The 18,561-nt window shown below is 37.5% G+C and overlaps 1 long non-coding RNA gene across 1 annotated transcript; it reads right to left on the bottom strand.

Moving 5' to 3' along the window:
* Window positions 1–10,678: 10,678 nt before the first annotated feature.
* Window positions 10,679–18,034, bottom strand: LOC118763414. Its single transcript, XR_004999168.1, has 3 exons — window positions 17,996–18,034; window positions 17,841–17,844; window positions 10,679–10,821 (listed from the first exon to the last, which is right to left on the bottom strand). It is a non-coding gene; the product is annotated as an uncharacterized LOC118763414 (long non-coding RNA).
* Between the last annotated feature and the right edge of the window lie 527 nt (window positions 18,035–18,561).

The following is an 18,561-nucleotide window of genomic DNA, read 5'->3' as shown; positions in this document are numbered from 1 at the left end:
CGTGGTAAGTCAGATAAATAAATCATTTCTGAAAATAGAAAACAAATAAAAACTGATTTATAATCATCACTCACATTATAGTTTTTGTCAGAATACTACTGAAAGAATGCTTACAACCTAGGTAATAATATTTCTCCATTTGTCAGTCTCAGACAAAAGAAAGATCCCAAAGAATTAAACTCTTCACCTCCCATACACAGACTCTACCAAAAGTTCTCTAATAAAATAATCGGTGCCAATGATAGACCATAAACATTTTCCTTGTATTTCAGATTTAACACTCTTAACTCTTTAACTGTATAAATAAATTTCATGATTATTCCAGTAACGATGTTGAATATCTACCAAAAAATAGAATTGATATTTTCTGCAATAAATTTGACTTTTCTCAACAAAAAATAGTTCAAATATGACATTCTTCAACAAAAAATAGGCTGCTTTCTACAGAGTAATGAAATTTTCAGTGGATACATCTGATTTCCACAGTAAAAGGGTTAACTATACAAGCCAGACAGACAGATCTAAGGAATTCATTTTCTTTTACTCCCTTTTTAACATTTACTCATGTTTGCATTAATGAAAATATACAAAACCATAGGTAGATAACATAATTCAACCCCACAAAAGATATAAAACAACCCTACAAAAAAGAAAAACACACCAAAAATGATGACATACACAACAAGAAAAATTATTGGTTTTCTTTATAGTTATGTGTAGCTAATGACAAAGGACCACAACAGAACAAAGCTGGAGCAATTTTATCCCACCCATACCAACATAGAAAAACAGATGTAAAATAATGATGATGATAAAAGTATAACATTAAAAAGTACTTACACAAATGCATCTCTAGATTTTGATATTCAGCTCATAATATAATACAACTCTTCTGGTCCCTGAAGGGGTTTTCTGACTGATTTACCCCTATAACCAATGCATCTTGGGTGGCATGTTCGTTCATGTAAACCAGCAAACTGAAAAATAATTAAATTTATGTAATGATCCATTTGAAAATGTGAAAGTGAAACTAAATATTCTATTGTCTTAAATACAATTTATGATACTTAAAAACAGTGATTTTCAAATAGACAGTATCAAGCCTCCATGAACAAATAAATAGAATATTATCTTTTATCTTTTACTTGTTTCAGTCATTAGATCATTTTAAAACAGGAAGTTTATATCAGAGGCAGTCTCAAACATGGTATCAAGAGGGTTAAAACCATTTTTATTTTATTAAATCCTCACAGTATCACTACCACTCCATGGGAGAAACATTGACTTAAAATACACAGAAAATATAATAGTCATGTAACAAGGAAATAAAATGGTCGTGAAACAAGTTTTACAACCTAATTACTCTCAATTTGAAATATTTTTCCTTTGAAATTGCTTCACTTTAAGGAGTGAAAAGAATTTTTTCTAAACATTAAGTAGGAGTGAAAAGATTTGTATCAATCTACACTTAAACAGGAATTATTTTCAATGCCTTTCAAACTGCTTGCAGCTCCAACTTCACTTTTTAACACAAAATCATTCAGGTTCAGTCCTACTTCATGGCAACTTAGGTGTCTTCTACAATAGCTTGGGGGCCAATCAAAGCCCTGAGCAGATTTGGTAGTTGGAAACTGAAAGCAGTCAGTCGTGTGTGTGTGTATTTGCCTTTGTGTTTGTCTCTCATCAGTTTGACAACCAGTGTTGGTTTATTTACATTCTTTATAACTTAGCAGTTCAGCAAGGCAATGCCCTAGCATAGTTGCAGTCCAATGACTGAAACAGGTAAGAGATAAAAGATCAGTAAAAACCAATAAGTGAAACATGACTATAAATTAAAGACATTAGTTAAAATTCTAATTTTGTAAATTATTAAAATTCATAACTGCTAAAGATGCAAGGCAGCTAAAATACCTCAGACTCTCTTTACGCTTTTACTTGTTTCAGTCATTTGACTGCGACCATGCTGGAGCACCACCTTTAGTCGAGCAAATCAACCCCAAGACTTATTCTTTGCATGCCTAATAGTTATTCTATCAGTCTCTGTTGCCGAACTGCTAAGTTACAGGGATGTAAGCACACCAGCATCGTTTGTCAAGCGAAGTTTGACATATACACACACACACACACACATATATATATACAACAGGCTTCTTTCAGTTTCCGTCTACCAAAACCACTCACAAGGCTTTAGTCGACCCAAGGGCTATAGTAGAAGACACTTGCCCAAGGTGCCACGCAGTGGGACTGAACCCGGAACCATGTGGTTGGTAAGCGAGCTACTTATCACACAGCCACTCCTGTTTTCTAAACAAGGATAAAGGCAATAAATTGAATATGTCCAAATAGCACTTAACAGAGAGACTTTAAGATTAGAAACTCTATTTGTCTTACATTCAATCTGAAATCTCTTTATCAAAAATCTAATTGGAGAAATTTGAATTAACATTGTTTGCTTTGAATTATTTTAGAACAAAATCTACTATGTAAACATCCAAGAGAGCTTCTAGCGATAATACAGATTCTTTCTCTAAAAATCAAAATAGGTGATTTTAAAGATATTAAACAAAAGCTACCTAATTTAGAATAGTTAAGAATTTTAGAAGGTATTTATTTATTCAATTTTAACATCCATGTAAAAGCTGATATGCTACCACCAACTGAGGATGGTATATAACTTTTTCAAAAAGTAAACTCAAAAATACAGAAACTAGGAAGGTACATTTAAAGCAATTACAATCACAGCTGTTTACAGCATCGAGTATGAATGAATGTAAACTCTTTCAAAACACTGGTTCTAATTTATTCAAAGCTTTTCCCTTCAATTATTTTCTTCAGAAATCAGAATTGGTTTCTGCACATAAAGGAAAACTTGCTATTTACCAGCTACATAGGTTTTGTTAACATCAAAACAGTTTATAGGTTTTTGCTGCTTTCAAGAAATATATTGTATTTCATCATTGTAACCATTCACAGGTTGAGGTAAAAGAGAAACTAATTCTGATTTTCATGCTCAACTGATTGCAACTAGCAAGATTAATCAATGGTTAATTAACTCAATTGACCTTCAAGAAATAGGAGTATGGGAGTTATGACACCAGCTTCTTTCTCTCTATTAGTTTCTTATCCCTCCATTCTATACTGTACTCAATCGAGGGGGTCTTGTGAGTACTTGGTGACCTCACTGGTGCTGGTGCATCATAAAAAAAGCACCCAGTACACTCTGTAAAGTGGTTGGCATTAGGAAGGACATCCAGCTGTAAAGACAATGCCAAAACAGACATAGAACCTGATTCAGTGCTCTGGCTTATATGTTCTTATCAAACCATCCAACACATACCAGTATGGAAAAAGGGATGATGATGATTAGAAATTGAATAATTGAAAACTGGAATGTGTGCTCAGCTCATTAGCTTACACACCAGCACTTGGGAATCAAAAACGGTTATTATTAACCAAGGTGCTATGGAACTTGAAGACCAAAAACATACAAAGAAAGAAGAGAAAGACAAAACAAAGCTACAAGAACTCTCTGAAATGTTAAAAATGTATTTTTAAATGTGTAAATTGGTAGTCATTTATTGAAAGGGTTATTAGTGTTTTGACATCCTACCTGCGCTCTGTGACACAATACCTGCTGATTTAAAATGCTCATATTATATTAAAACCTTCTATGATTTCAAGTAAGAACTTCAGTTTAGAATAATTTATGAATTTTAATAATTTAATAATTTAGGAAGTTTAAACACTAACTAATGTTTTGAATTTATATTTACTTCTCGGTTTTCACTTAACCCTTTAGCATTTAAACCGGCCATATCCAGCCAAAATAGTCTACTTGTTCTGTGTTCAAACTGGCCAGATCTGGCTTTGCACACTTATCCTACAATGTCATTCTAAGAATAAGCAATCACATCTTCAAAATTTCAATACTACGATGTCTTTGCATGATTAATTCAAAACAATTTGATTACATAAGTATTACATTTGACAGAATAATCTGAATACTAAAGGGTCTCAAATTTTGGCATAAGGCCAGTAAATTTTGGAGAGGGGTAAGTCGATTACTCAGAACATAAAGACGGACAAAATGCTTAGCAGCATTTTGTAAAGCATGCTAGTAATTCAGCCAGCTTGCTGCATTACTTCATCACCATGTTAATATTTTGTAAAACATGTTGCAACACAAAATTCTGTGAACTTAAAAAGAGATGTTAAAGCTGCAAACAGATTGAAAAACATTGGGAATGATTCCTGTTGATGTGCATATTAATACAATTTTTTTTCACTTTTAATTCTACTTACTGCCAAAATTCTTATTTTCAAAATTAACTGAAACATGTAGAAATAGGGGTGGTTGTGTGGTTAAGAAGCTTGCTTCCCAACCACATGGTTCTACGTTCAGTCCCACTGCATGGCACTTTGGGCAGTCATCTTCTACTATATATTTCTTTACTGCCGACAAGGGGCTAAACATAGAGGGGACAAACAAGGACAGACAAAGGGATTAAGTCGATTACATCAACCCCAGTGCGAAACTGGTACTTTATTTATCGACCCCGAAAGGATGAAAGGTAAAGTCGACTGAGGTGGAATTTTAACTCAGAACGTAACGACAGACGAAATACCACTAAGCATTTCGCCCAGCTCGCTAACGTTTCTGCTAGCTTGCCACCTTACCTTCTACTATAGCCTTAGGCAGACCAAAGCCTTGTGAATGGATTTGGAAGACAGAAACTGAAAAAAGCCCATAGTATATGCATGTGCATGTCAGTGTATTTGCATTTGTCCCCTAACTCCACTTGACAACCAGTGTTGGTTTGTTTACATCTCTATAACTTGACAGTTATAGAGAGACCTATAGACTAAGTGCCAGACTTAAAAATAAGTACTAGGGGTCAATTTTAAAGAGAAAACCCTGCAGGGAGTGCACCACCATGGCTGCAGTCCAATGACTGAAACAAGTAAAAGATATATATTCTTTATATTTTGAAATATTATAATGATCGTGAGTATTCTTGGTTTCCTCTTATGAATAGTGTAACAAAATAAATGCTCTTATCTAGCAATAGAAAATAAGGTGTAATTACTTAAATAACTTTAAACAAAAAAAACTAGGTGACTAGTTTTAAACAACAAAGTTTTTACCGAAAGAACAAAGGAGTTAACTGATATCTGCTTGTTGTTGGTTCTAATTATCTAGTCCACCATTAGATTTAATATAGAAAACTAAAGTCAATTCTAGAGCTCTCTAAATGGTCACTTGAGCTGTAACAAATAGTAACCAAAATTCTCTCACCACCAATTTAAAAAAAAAACAGTGGATTATGTAATTAGGGGTACACCATTCCTAAACGAATATAAAAATAATAAAAGAAATGGAATGATAATAGTCTAAACATCTTTAATCACAAGTCAGCTCAATTAGAGCTAATTTGGAGCCACAAATATAAAAAAAAATTACACTGAAATAGATAATGTAAAGAATCTAGTTTGGTGGTTGTTTATTTTTTTATACTCTGCATCCTTTTTACAGATTTTAGTTTAGTACTTGGAACCTAACTACAAAAAGAAAGAAAAGAAACAAAATCCCGTGAGAAAAAATTTGTCCCCAGCTCTAAGAATTAAATTCTCACAGTAATTAATACAGAAATGGCTTCAGCTAATTCATTTCAAGCTATTTTGACTTTTTGAAAAGTAATTAAAAGAGATTAAAACATTTATTTTACCACCAAAACACAGTTGATTCTAATACACTGAGACATACAAACACGATAATAATTTCTAATTCAGGCACTAAGGCCAGCAATTTTGAAAGATGTTATTAGTTGCCAATACTACTGATTCTAGTACTTGATAGGTAATTTTATTTTATCAGCTCCAGTGGGATGAAAGTAAAGCTGACTGGTGGAATTTGAACTCAAACTGTAAATAAAGAGACACATAAAATACTGCAAAGTATCTTCTTAAACACGAGAGTGGTTCTGCCAATCTACCAGCCTTTCCACATGTAAATAATACCTATTTCTTTATTGCCCACAAGGGGCTAAACATAGAGTGGACAAACAAGGCCAGACTTATGTATTAATTTGATTACATCGACCCCAGTGCGTAACTGGTACTTATTTAATCGACCCTGAAAGGATGAAAGGCAAAGTCGACCTTGGCGGAATTTGAACTCAGAACGTAGCGGCAGACGAAATACTGCTAAGCATTTCGTCCGGCGTGCTAACGTTTCTGCCAGCTCCACATGTAAATAATACCATGACCCTACAGAGGGACCAGCTATCCGAGTTGATAGTTCCGTGGTAGCTAAGGCAATTAGAAGCATGAAGACAGGGAAAGCCCCAGGCCCATCAGGAATTACTGCAGAGATGCTCAAAATATCTGGCAGTGTCGGCTATAACCTAGTCACCCGTATAGTCAACCAGGTGATACACGAAGGAGTCATACCCAATGACTGGTGCAGCAGCATACTAGTCAACTGCTACAAAGGTAAAGGTGATGCCCTAGATACAAATAATTACAGAGGTATCAAGCTGTTGGATCAAGTAATGAAGGTTACGGAGAGGGTCATAGCCCAACTAATTAGAGAGAGAGTTAGTTTAGATGAGATGCAGTTTGGGTTCGTGCCAGGGAAAAGTACCACTGATGCTATATTCCTGGTAAGGCAGCTGCAGGAGAAATACCTAGCCAAAGATAAGCCCCTGTACCTGGCTTTCGTTGACATGGAGAAAGCTTTTGATAGGGTCCCCCGATCCCTTATCTGGTGGTCAATGAGGAAACTAGGGATAGATGAATGGCTGGTGAGGACTGTGCAAGCCATGTACAGAGATGCCGTAAGTAAGGTTAGGGTTGGCAACATGTACACAGAAGAATTCAAAGTAGAGGTTGGGGTCCACCAGGGTTCAGTACTCAGCCCCCTCCTATTTATCATAGTACTCCAGGCAATTACGGAGGAATTCAAGACAGGCTGTCCCTGGGAGCTCCTCTACGCTGACGACCTTGCTCTTATTGCTGAGTCACTATCAGAACTGGAGGAGAAGTTCCAGGTGTGGAAGGAGGGTTTAGAATCAAGGGGCCTTAGAGTCAACCTAGCTAAAACCAAAGTACTAATAAGTAGAAAGGTAGACAATCCACAAATATCTTCAGGAAGATGGCCCTGCTCGATCTGTAGAAAAAGTGTAGGTAGAAACTCTATAAGATGTACCCAGTGTAAGCTATGGACACATAAGAGGTGCAGCAATGTCAAAGGTAGGCTAACTGGGAAGATAGTTTTTGTATGTGGCAGATGCTCGGGAGCATTAACCTCCGAAAATCTGCAGAAAACAACTTCCGTCACTTTCCAGGGGGAAAAACTAGAAGTAGTTGATAGCTTCCGTTATCTAGGTGACCAAGTCAGTAGTGGGGGTGGGTGCGCTGAAAGTGTAACTGCTAGAATAAGAATAGCCTGGGCAAAGTTTAGGGAGCTCTTACCTCTGCTGGTGACTAAAGGCCTCTCGCTCAGAGTAAAAGGCAGACTGTATGATGCGTGTGTACGAACAGCCATGCTACATGGCAGCGAAACATGGGCCGTGACTGCTGAGGACATGCGTAAGCTCGTGAGGAATGAAGCCAGTATGCTCTGATGGATGTGTAATGTCAGTGTACATACTCGACAGAGCGTTAGCACCTTGAGAGAAATGTTGTACCTAAGAAGCATCAGTTGTGGTGTGCAAGAGAGACGATTGCGCTGGTATGGTCATGTGGCGAGAATGGATGAAGATGGGTGTGTGAGAAAGTGCCAATCCCTAGCAGTTGAGGGAACCCGTGGAAGAGGTAGACCCAGGAAAACCTGGGACGAGGTGGTGAAGCACGACCTTCGAACTTTAGGCCTCACTGAGGAAATGACCAGCGACCGAGACCTTTGGAAATATTCTGTACGTGAGAAGACCAGGCAGGACAAGTGAGCCCAGCCCACTTATGAATGCCTTTCCTCCCTTGGACACAAAGACCGGTTGAGGCAAGCGAAGTCGATATAGAACCTCACCCGACGACAGACACCCATGCCAACCCCCCATGCTTGCGAAGACATGTTGGGGCAATCGAAATCGAAATCGAATTGAACCAGCCAGGATCCCTGGTCTGGTGGTACGTAAAAAGCACTACCCGACTCGCGGCCGTGGCACGTAAAATACTCCAATGCGACCGTACGACAGGCACCCATGCCAACCCCCTTTGCTTGTGAAGACATGTTGGGGCAAGCGGAATCGAAATCGAAATCGAATTGAACCAGCCAGGATCCCTGGTCTGGTGGTACGTAAAAAGCACTATCCGACTCGTGGCCGATGCCAGCACCGCCTCGACTGGCTTCCGTGCCGGTGGCACATAAAATACACCAATCTGACCGTGGCCGTTGCCAGCCCCGCCTGGCACCTGTGCAGGTGGCACGTAAAAAGCACCCACTACACTCACGGAGTGGTTGGCGTTAGGAAGGGCATCCAGCTGTAGAAACATTGCCAGATTAGACTGGAGCCTGGTGCAGCCTTCTGGCTTCCCAGAACCCTGGTCGAACCGTCCAACCCATGCTAGCATGGAGAACGGACGTTAAACGAGAAGGAAATACATATATACATACTTATGTACGTATGTATGTATATATGTATGCATGCATGCATCTTCTCTATTTTCAATTATTTGATGTCTTCCTGTACAGAAGGAGATGGATTCTAACAAAGAAACAAAAGCTCCATTATTGGAATATAGATAGCAAAAACAATGTCACATGTTGAACTTGAGAAAAATGTCACACATTTTTACTGTTCTGCTTATAAAATGTATTTGTTTTGGCATTGGTAAAATGCAATTAGTACACACTGTAAAGTAGCAGGCAGTAGGAAGGATAAGCAGCTGTAGAAACCAAGCCTGAGCAAGACATGGTTGTCTGACCCACCTAGAAAAGTAGTAAATGACTAAGACTGCAATGATATAGCTAACCTATCCCAGCATGGAAAATGACATAAAACGATGATTATATACACTATTAATTGATTGTGTGCATGTATGTATGTGTATTTCTCTCTCTCTCTCTCTCTATCTTCTGTATTTAATCATTTAAATTCTTCCTCTGAGCAAGGAACTGGTTTCTAACAAAGGTACAAAGCTCCATCTTTGGAATATAGATATGGAAAAGAATATCACATTCTAAACCTGAAAAAAGTCTTGCATAGTTTTACTGTTCCACTTACAAATTGTATTTGTAATGTGTGAATCAGCTGATTAACCTTTTTTCTTTTTTGAAAATCCAGGCTTATCCAGACTGACAGTTAAGCATGTACTTACTAAACCCCAAGTACTCCAATTTTTATTAGTATAAGTGTAAAGTTGTAATCTGGATATAGAAGCTGGAGGTTTCAAAGCAATTGTCCATAGTTATCTTCTTTCTCCTTGATTTTCTAAGAGATATTCACATCAGCTGCCTTCTATTACGATACATGTATGTCTGAAAGCATGGCCAGTTTAAAAACTGAAGGGCTATTGTAGGGCAAAGTAAATGGATAAAGGAGTCAATATACAGTGTAAAAGGAAATATTATCAGGTGTTGGCAAAGTTTGTTTGCAGAGATACATAGGGATAAAGTCATCTACCTGGTAAATATACATTCCAATTAAGTAAGAGTCCTTAGAGTGAGAACAGATGGGAATTGTCTAAATAAATGCAGAGAGCTTTTGAGATGACGTGTGATATTAACATAAATATGAGGAAAAAAACTTACATTTGGTTCAGTATGTATAGACAAAGTAAAGGGGGAATGGGTCACATCTTTTAGCATATAGATTCATAAGCTTCTTTTTTCATTGATTAAAATAAAAGATTCTCTAAGATGTACTAAGTTGACCACTGGAACCAATGTTAATCACCACTCATGTTGGTATCTGACTGGATAAAATGCATGCTTGTGATAAATATTTTAGAGACTATTTTAAAACTAAAATTAGTTGCTACCATTGACAACAATCCTTGCACTTACACCTGGGAGCAGAATGATTGTCTCTGATGTTATGCATATCCCAATGGAAATATTCAAATTAGATAGTCTTTCTATAATTCTGTTTATTTTGGCATTAAATCTACAATCATTTCTTTTACGAAAATCCAATGGCTACATTAGGGTCAGCAACTGCTGGAGATATCAATGTAACTCATAATTTCTTTGTGGATGACCTGAAAACCTATGATAAAAATGTTTTTAATGCCAAAAAGACAGCTGGAGTTAATATCAACATATTCAGCTGATATAGGAATGGAATTTGGCCAAAAAGAAGTCTTTGTATTTGATTATTGAATGTGGAAAATCAGACTTCTAAACCCGAAACATATGCATCTCTATCTCTTGTTCAACACAAAGAATGCTACTAATACTACTAATACATAGGCATTGATGAAAATACGTCATCTGAACGTACTGTGAATGAAGATAGAGTAACCCAAGAATATTACACCAGATTTAGAAAAATTTGGCAGGTGGGGTTCATGTCTCACAGCAAGACGATATCCTACAATGCATTTAGAGTACCTGTGCTGAAACCAATATTTGAGATATTTGAATGAGGAAATCCACTCCATAGACATTAACCCTTTAGCATTCAGATTAATTTGGCAAAAATAATCCTTATTCATTCACATTTAAAAAAATTTATCTGATATTATTTTGTAGCTTCAAGATAGGAAAGATGTAATTGCTTATTTTTAGAATGACATTGCAGGGTAGGTGTGAGATGCTGGTTCTGGCCAGTTTGAGCATAAAATGTGTAGACTATTCGGGCCGGATACAGCCGGTTTAAACTCCACAAGACCCTGATATCAACTGGAAACTTCAGCAGAAACAATATCAACAAGGTCTACCTAAGAAACAATGGAAATAGGGGCTTGGGATCAGGGCAAGAAGTCTTCGAATGTAAACAATACCAGCAAAAATAAATATATAAGCTTCATGCTGAAAAGCAAAGAGAACATCCTACATGTTGGCAATGAGCTCCTCAGGAAGTGCTCTCTTCCTAACTTCCCATACAACCCAAAAACAGCTGGACTGCCATACCTCAAAGAAGACCCAGATGTTAAATGCTCAACCAACATATCAGAGAGAGAGACTATACATTTGTATGATTATATGTTTTCCAAAGACTTGAAGATAACACTAATATTGGTTTCAAATTTTGGCACAAGACCAGCTATTTCAGGGAAAGGTGGGGGGAGTCAATTACATCAACCCCAAAACTCAACTGATATTTATTTTATTGACCCTGAAAGGATGGAAGTCAAAGTTGACCTTGGTGGAATTTGAACTCAGAATGTATGAAATGCCACTAAGCATTTTGCCTGGAATACTAACAATTCTGCCAGCTTGCTGCTTTGAAGATGACACCATCAACATAACTGCAGCCTTTCTTGGAATCACCATTGTTGCATTACATCATACTTTGTAGGCTATGAGTTTGCAATCCAAGTGCAGCAGATTACTCTAAAATACCTAATGAACAGAAGAAATAGTGAGCCCTTGAAGACCCAAGATGTAACCGAAAATGTCAATTACGTCACATTTCTGTGGAAGACATCATACATGTGGTCAACTGTTGCCTAAAAATGTTATCAAGGTATAACCTCTCAACGTGACATTATGTTGTAATGCAGACAATATACAATGCAATGTCTGTTCTGGGATAAATCTAGAGTTTCCCTGTTACTTAATATATTCATGTACATTGACACAAAAAATATTGGTGGAACATTCCCATCAAAACTACTACTACTTGCAAACATGCTGGATATAGTTGTTTGGGGCTGACAAGAAAAAGCATGTCCAGTCATAGAGGTCAGTTGCCCTGCTGATGTGAGTATCTGTTTGAAAATCAAAGAGAAGAGGATATTTATAAACAACTTCAAAGCCTTCACTTTCTATACTCAGATTATAAATTAATATTTTTACCACTAATAATTGGTGCACTTGGTTTTGTTAATAAATGCTGAAGTGACAATCTGGCAAAGCTGGGTTTTTCAGAAAAAGAAATTGACCAGCTAGCATGCACATTACACAACAGTGTAATCATCATTATGTAAATTTTCCATGCTGGCATGGGTTAGATAGATCAGTTAGTTCTTACTCTTCTAGGTGGATCCGACAACCACGTCTTGCTCATGTTTTGGCTTGCTTTCCACAGTTGCATATCCTTCCAACTGCCAGCTACTTTATAGTGCATGCTGGGTGCATTTTACCAAGGTACCACCAACACTAGAGATACTGCCATGTTCTCAACAAGACAAATAGATCCTCTCAACTCCACATCATCCCCATCCATTCATCATCATCATCATTGCTTAACGTCCGTTTTCCATGCTGGCATGTGTTGGACGGTTCGACCGGGTTCTGGGAAGCCAGGAGGCTACACCAGACTCCAATCTGATCTGGCAGTGTTTCTACAGCTGGATGCCTTTCTTAAGGCCAACCACTCCATGAGTGTAGTGGGTGCTCTTTACATGCTACTGGCACAGGTGCCAGGGGAGGCTGGCAGCGGTCACGATCAGTTGGTGCTTTTCACGTGCCACCAGCACAGAAGCCAGTCATGGCGGCGCTGGCATCGGCCACGTTCGGATGGTGAACAACCATTTTTTACAAATCATACTAGATACATTTTATTGTGGAACCAGTACTAGGAGAATAACCTTAGTCTTACTTTATGATGCATTCATTCACTCAAAACAACGTGAGCAAGAAGGTGAGTGAAGAGAAAGCAAAGATGAAAGCAATAACCAAAGAACTGGGATGAGTGGATGAAAGCAAGAGTATAATGGAAGATGTGAGAGAGTGGTAAAGGGAGACAAAGGGTAATGGACAATACTGGAGAGTGAGACTCAGTAGTTGATGTCAGTAACAAGTGGTCCAAGAAAGAAAAGGTGATGGTAAAGTGTATGAAATACAAACACCTGCTGTGTCCCTTATACATGTTTCATGATGAGCAAGAGAAGTAATGTTAAGGACATTGGTGGTGAGGGATTGAAATATGGGTAGGTCTAATACAATCCCTCATTACACAGACAGCATGGTACAGTGGAGAGGGTGAATGTGAGAGATGAAAGGGTTAGAGAGGTCCAATAGCATCTACATGGAAAAGATGGTACAGTGATATCCCCTGCCATCCTTAGTCTTATAGGCAGCCATCATATGGTGAATAGAAGGGCAAGTATTAGACATGAGAATGTATCAAAGAGATAGAAGAAGCAGCAGATGTAGATAACAGCTGACATACATATATCACCATCTACATCTTTTAATGTCTGTCTGCCTTGATAACATTTTGTTGGATGCTGAAACAGAGTCCAATCAGTCAGAAGACTTCATCATGCTCCAATGTCTGGTATAGCATGTTTTTTATGGCTTGGAGGAATATGATGACCAAAAGGAGACTGAGAACTGAGCCTTGATGATGTCCTTCCAGAGCCATTTCTGTTTCTTATTACTGTCCCTCAAAATTCATATTTAGCATCAACCACCCCCCTCTAACCTTGTTCAGTATTCATTATTTTAACTTCTACCTCCATCTCTAACCATCAATCATGCTCATTATTTACATTTGACGGATATTTGTCCTCATCTTGAGGACAAATACTTGTCAAATGTAAATAATGTACATAATTCCTCATCTCTTGAATACAGAACTGTATTATAAATCCTGCTCCTCTCACACTCTTGTGAACCTACTCCCAACCCTTCCTGACTTAGTCCCTATTTTCTCTTCTATTCACCTTATGCTCTTACACCTTGTCACCACCATCTTCATCACACTTTCTAACTACTCCCACTCACTCATATAATTTGAGGTAGCCCTATATCTCCACTGCAGCAAGTCATCTGTTCCTGTCACTCTATCACTAGGCTCTCAACACCAGACAAAGTCAACTGCCTCTCTATTACATTCCCACTCAGTTGAGGAGTTATTTTGTCATACAAGTTACTTAGCAACCTCACTATTACCAATACTATAAGTAAGGTACCTAGTACACACTATAAAATGGCTGGCGTTAGGAAGAGCATCCATCCATAGAAACCATACCAAAGTAGACACTGGAACCCAATGCAGTCTTCTGACTCATTAGACCCTGTCAAGCCATCATCATCATCATCATTTAGCGTCCGTTTTCCATGCTAGCATGGGTTGGACGGTTCAACTGTGGTCTGGGAAGCCGGAAGGCTTCATCAGGCCCAGTCAGATCTGGCAGTGTTTCTACGGCTGGATGCCCTTCCTAACGCCAACCACTCCGTGAGTGTAGTGGGTGCTTTTTACGTGCCACCTGCACAGGTGCCAGACAGAGCTGGCAAACGACCACGAACGGATGGTGCTTTTTATGTGCCACCGGCACGGGGCCCAGGCGAGGCTGGCAACAGACACGAACAGATGGTGCTTTTTACGTGCCACCGGCACACACACAGTAATCCCTCGCCATTTCGCAGTTTATTATATAAGCTTACATCAATTCCTCCGTGATGCTGTTTTGCATTTATAATAAAATATATACAAATTATAAAAATAATTTTAAAAAAACATACAGTAGGCAAAAGAGTGGCTATGTGATAAGTAGCTTGCTTACGAACCACATGGTTCCGGGTTCAGTCCCACTGCATGGAACCTTGGGTAAGTGTCTTCAACTATAGCCTCGGGTTGACCAAACCCTTGTGAGTGGATTTAGTAGACGGAAACTGAAAGAAGCCCGTCGTATATATGTATGTATGTGTGTGTGTGTGTATATGTTTGTGCATCTGTGTTTGTCCACCCCAACATCACTTGATAACCGATGCTAATGTATTTACATCCCCATAACTTAGTGGTTCGGCAAAAGAGACCGACAGAATAAGTACTAGGCTTACAAAGGATAAGTCCTGGGGTCGATTTTCTCGACTAAAGGCGGTGCTCAAGCATAGCCACAGTCAAATGACTGAAACAAGTAAAAGAGTACAGTACTGTTTCTACCTCATGGATTTTCACCTATCACGGGGGTGTTTTGGAATGTAACACCCATGATAGTTGAAGATTACTGTATATACACACACACACACACACACATATATATATGTATATATATAATAATAAATATTAGGGAATAAATCCAAATTTACAGGGAAAAATCAGATTTAGGACTGAATCCAATTTTATAGTAAAATATTATATAATATTAATTAGAGACAAAACCACTATTATGCAAATCAAACAAAGAAAGACTTAATCCAAGACATAAAAAAATTTTATATAAATTAAATAAAATTAAATTTGCCACTACAATTGTTTCGTGTCTCTTCTAATTTAATTTTATTTAATTTATATAAAATTTTTTTTATGTATTGGATTAAGTCTTTCTTTGTTTGATTTGCATAATAGTGGTTTTGTCTCTAATTAATATTATGTACATATATATATATATATCAATAATAACAAAGGGCAAAATTAATTAATTAATTAATAATTTTACCAAATAGTTCGGTATGTTAAAAGAGCCATTATCAGTAAACTTATACAAAAATTCTATAATTATGAGTATAATTATAATTAGGGTTCAGCAAAAAATTTGCTTCACCACATACCGAAATTTAGAAATAGCAGTTAAAAACTATTTCACTACCATAAGAAAATCTCCCAGACAGCAATACTCAATACTGATGTCGCCTGGTCAGATAAGTATGTTTCATTTTTCAGTGGTCTCAAATTTAAAATCTTGAATTAGGGGAATGAGAGCGGAAATATGATTTTACATTTTTCACATCTCTCTAACTCCAAAACGCGTATACAGTTAATCAAAGCCGGGTGGATTCGTTATTTTTTTTTTTTCTTTTTACCTGCGTGAGTTGTTGAGTATTACTGTTTGGGAGATTTTCTTATGGTAGTGAAATAGTTTTTAACTGCTATTTCTAATTTTCGGTATGTGGTAAAGCAAATTTTTTGCTGAAACTAATTATAATTATACTCATAATTTTTAAATATATATACACACACACACACACTTGTCTCCCTCCTTCACAGGCTCCACTCCTTCATTGTGGACAGTACTTCTTTATACATTACTCACTCTCATATATATCACAAGTCCATACCAGCAAGTCCAGTTTTTTTTTCTCTCTGCTCATTTCAACTCAGTCATTCATACACACTAAAATTTTAAAGAAGCCCTAACTCACTGAACTTTTTCCAGAACGTTCTTACTCTGGCGACTCTTTCAGAATACCCACCCCACTGCTAATTAGATCACCTCAGTAACAAAGGCTGTCAACTAATTATAGGGAGCCTTCCAAGTGCTTGACAGGATGTACTTCCTATGAGGTGTTGATACTTACAACCTCTGTGAACTTTTCCACACATGAAGTCTACATTTATTGTTAACTTGCTTGAGGTCCAGCTACACATCTTGTATGTCCACTGTATATATTAGGTACATAATGTGAAATTCCTACTTGCTCCTTTTCTGAGTAGCAAGTATAGACTTCCTTGATCATAGCAAGGGGTTTGTCTTTCACTTACTAATGTTTTAGTCTTAGCTAAGTTTACTCTGAAGATATACAATAGGTGCAGACATGACTGTGGGTTGAAAAGCAGCCTTCCCAACTGCGTGATCTTGTACATTATTTACATTAGACGGATATTCGCAAATTTCTCCTTCAAGTAAAACCACCAATAGAAGAGAATATGACTAAGAACTGTGTTTACTCCATCCCATGCAGCTGTAGTAGGTTATACAAAGGCAAAACATGTCGTCCCCTAAAAATAAGGGTAGAGGAACATCGCAAAGCTGTGACATGAGAAGATATTGATAAATCGGGTGTAGCTGATCCCGTATAGAAAAATGGAGACCACCTCTCCCTGTGGGATGAAGTTAAAATAATAGACAGAGAACACCACTGGAAAATACAAAAACTAAAAGAAGCAGCACATATGCTAAGACACAACAACCTTCTAAAGCAGACCGAGTGGAGATATGACTAGCATATGGGAACCTGTATTAAGGAAGGATGGGGAAATATTAGATTTATAAGCCGTAAAATTCACTCCATAATATCCCGCAGCCATAGTGGTTAAGAGTGTGGACTACTAACCCCAAGATTCCAAGTTCGATTCCAGGCAGTGATCTGAATAATAATATCGAAAAATACCTTAGGAATGGGAACCCAGGTTTGAAATTTCCCCAAGACACCTGATGAAGGCTGGAGTATCTTCTACAATAACCCCAGACTGACCAAAACCTTGTAAGTGGATTCAGCTGACAAAAACTGAAAGAAGCTTGTTTGTATATAGATAGGATGGTGTGAGAGAATTTCAAAAGTTTAATATCTCAGCTGGTGATAGAAGGGTTCTCTACTTGAATGAAGGATGGATTGTGTTTTAAGGGAGATACTGCATTGTAACAGTCCATGTATATTACAGGCCCGTAACAACAGCACAGTTGTTTCTCTTGCACACGACATCATATACCTCATGTAAACTATTTTTCTCATTTTCTCTCAACTCATTTGTGGTCCATTGTTTGTACATTCTAACGTAACACATCCAGTAAATCATGCTCACCTCATATCTTCCAAGCTTTCACAAATCCTCTGCACTCAAAACCTACACTTAGCTACAATGCAATGTCTCACTTTATACACAATCTACTCTTTATTCAAATACAGAACCCTTCTGTCACCAGCTGAGGTATTAAACCCTTGAAATTTTCTAACTCCATCCTTACTCTCGCTACTATCTCAGAACATCTACTTGCAATTGCACCAAGTTGTATGGAGCCTTCTGCGCATTTGAATGTATTTCATGAGTGCTCTTAATGCTAACTACTCTTGCCTATCTCTTCTATCAGCCCACCTGTGACGCCACTGCATATAAATAACAAAAATCAATTCGATGAAACCAGATGCAATGTAGTATAAATTTGAATTCAACTATAGGAATTTTATCACTCGAAAAACCATTCTAAAAAAGGAGGCTACAAAGGTTTAAAGTAGTGAAAACAGGAAACTTATTTTTGCAATATTGAAAACATTAAAATATCTATTAACATTATTTACATTTGACAGATATTTGTCCTCATCTTGTTTATTATTAACACAACATTTCGGCTGATATACCCTCCAACCTTCATCAGGTGTCTTGAGGAAATTTTGAACCTGGGTTCTCATTCCTAAGGTATTTTTCAGTATTATTATACCTCAGGAATAAGAAGCCAGGTTTGAAATTTCCCCAAGACACCTGATGAAGGCTGGAGGGTATATCAGCTGAAACATTGTGTTAACAACAAACAAGATGAGGAGAAATATCCGTCAAATGTAAATAATGTACATAATTCCTCATCTCTTATATATAGAACTGTATAAAAATACTTATAATTTAGCACACTCACCAGTAAAATTTCCACTTATTTCTTATTTTTATTTTCCTAAAATTTTCATTGCGTCTTGCAACCTTTTCAATAGTCTTGACTACCGGTGAGTGTGTTAAATTATAAGGCACAAAAAGAAAATGACTCTCCCCAGACACAACAGAATATACTTCAACA

The sequence above is a fragment of the Octopus sinensis genome, linkage group LG5 (assembly GCF_006345805.1).
Source record: "Octopus sinensis linkage group LG5, ASM634580v1, whole genome shotgun sequence".
NCBI classification, from domain to species: Eukaryota; Metazoa; Mollusca; class Cephalopoda; order Octopoda; family Octopodidae; genus Octopus; species Octopus sinensis.
The sequence above is the reverse complement of the archived record's forward strand: the minus strand, read 5'-3'. Positions and strand labels throughout refer to the sequence as shown.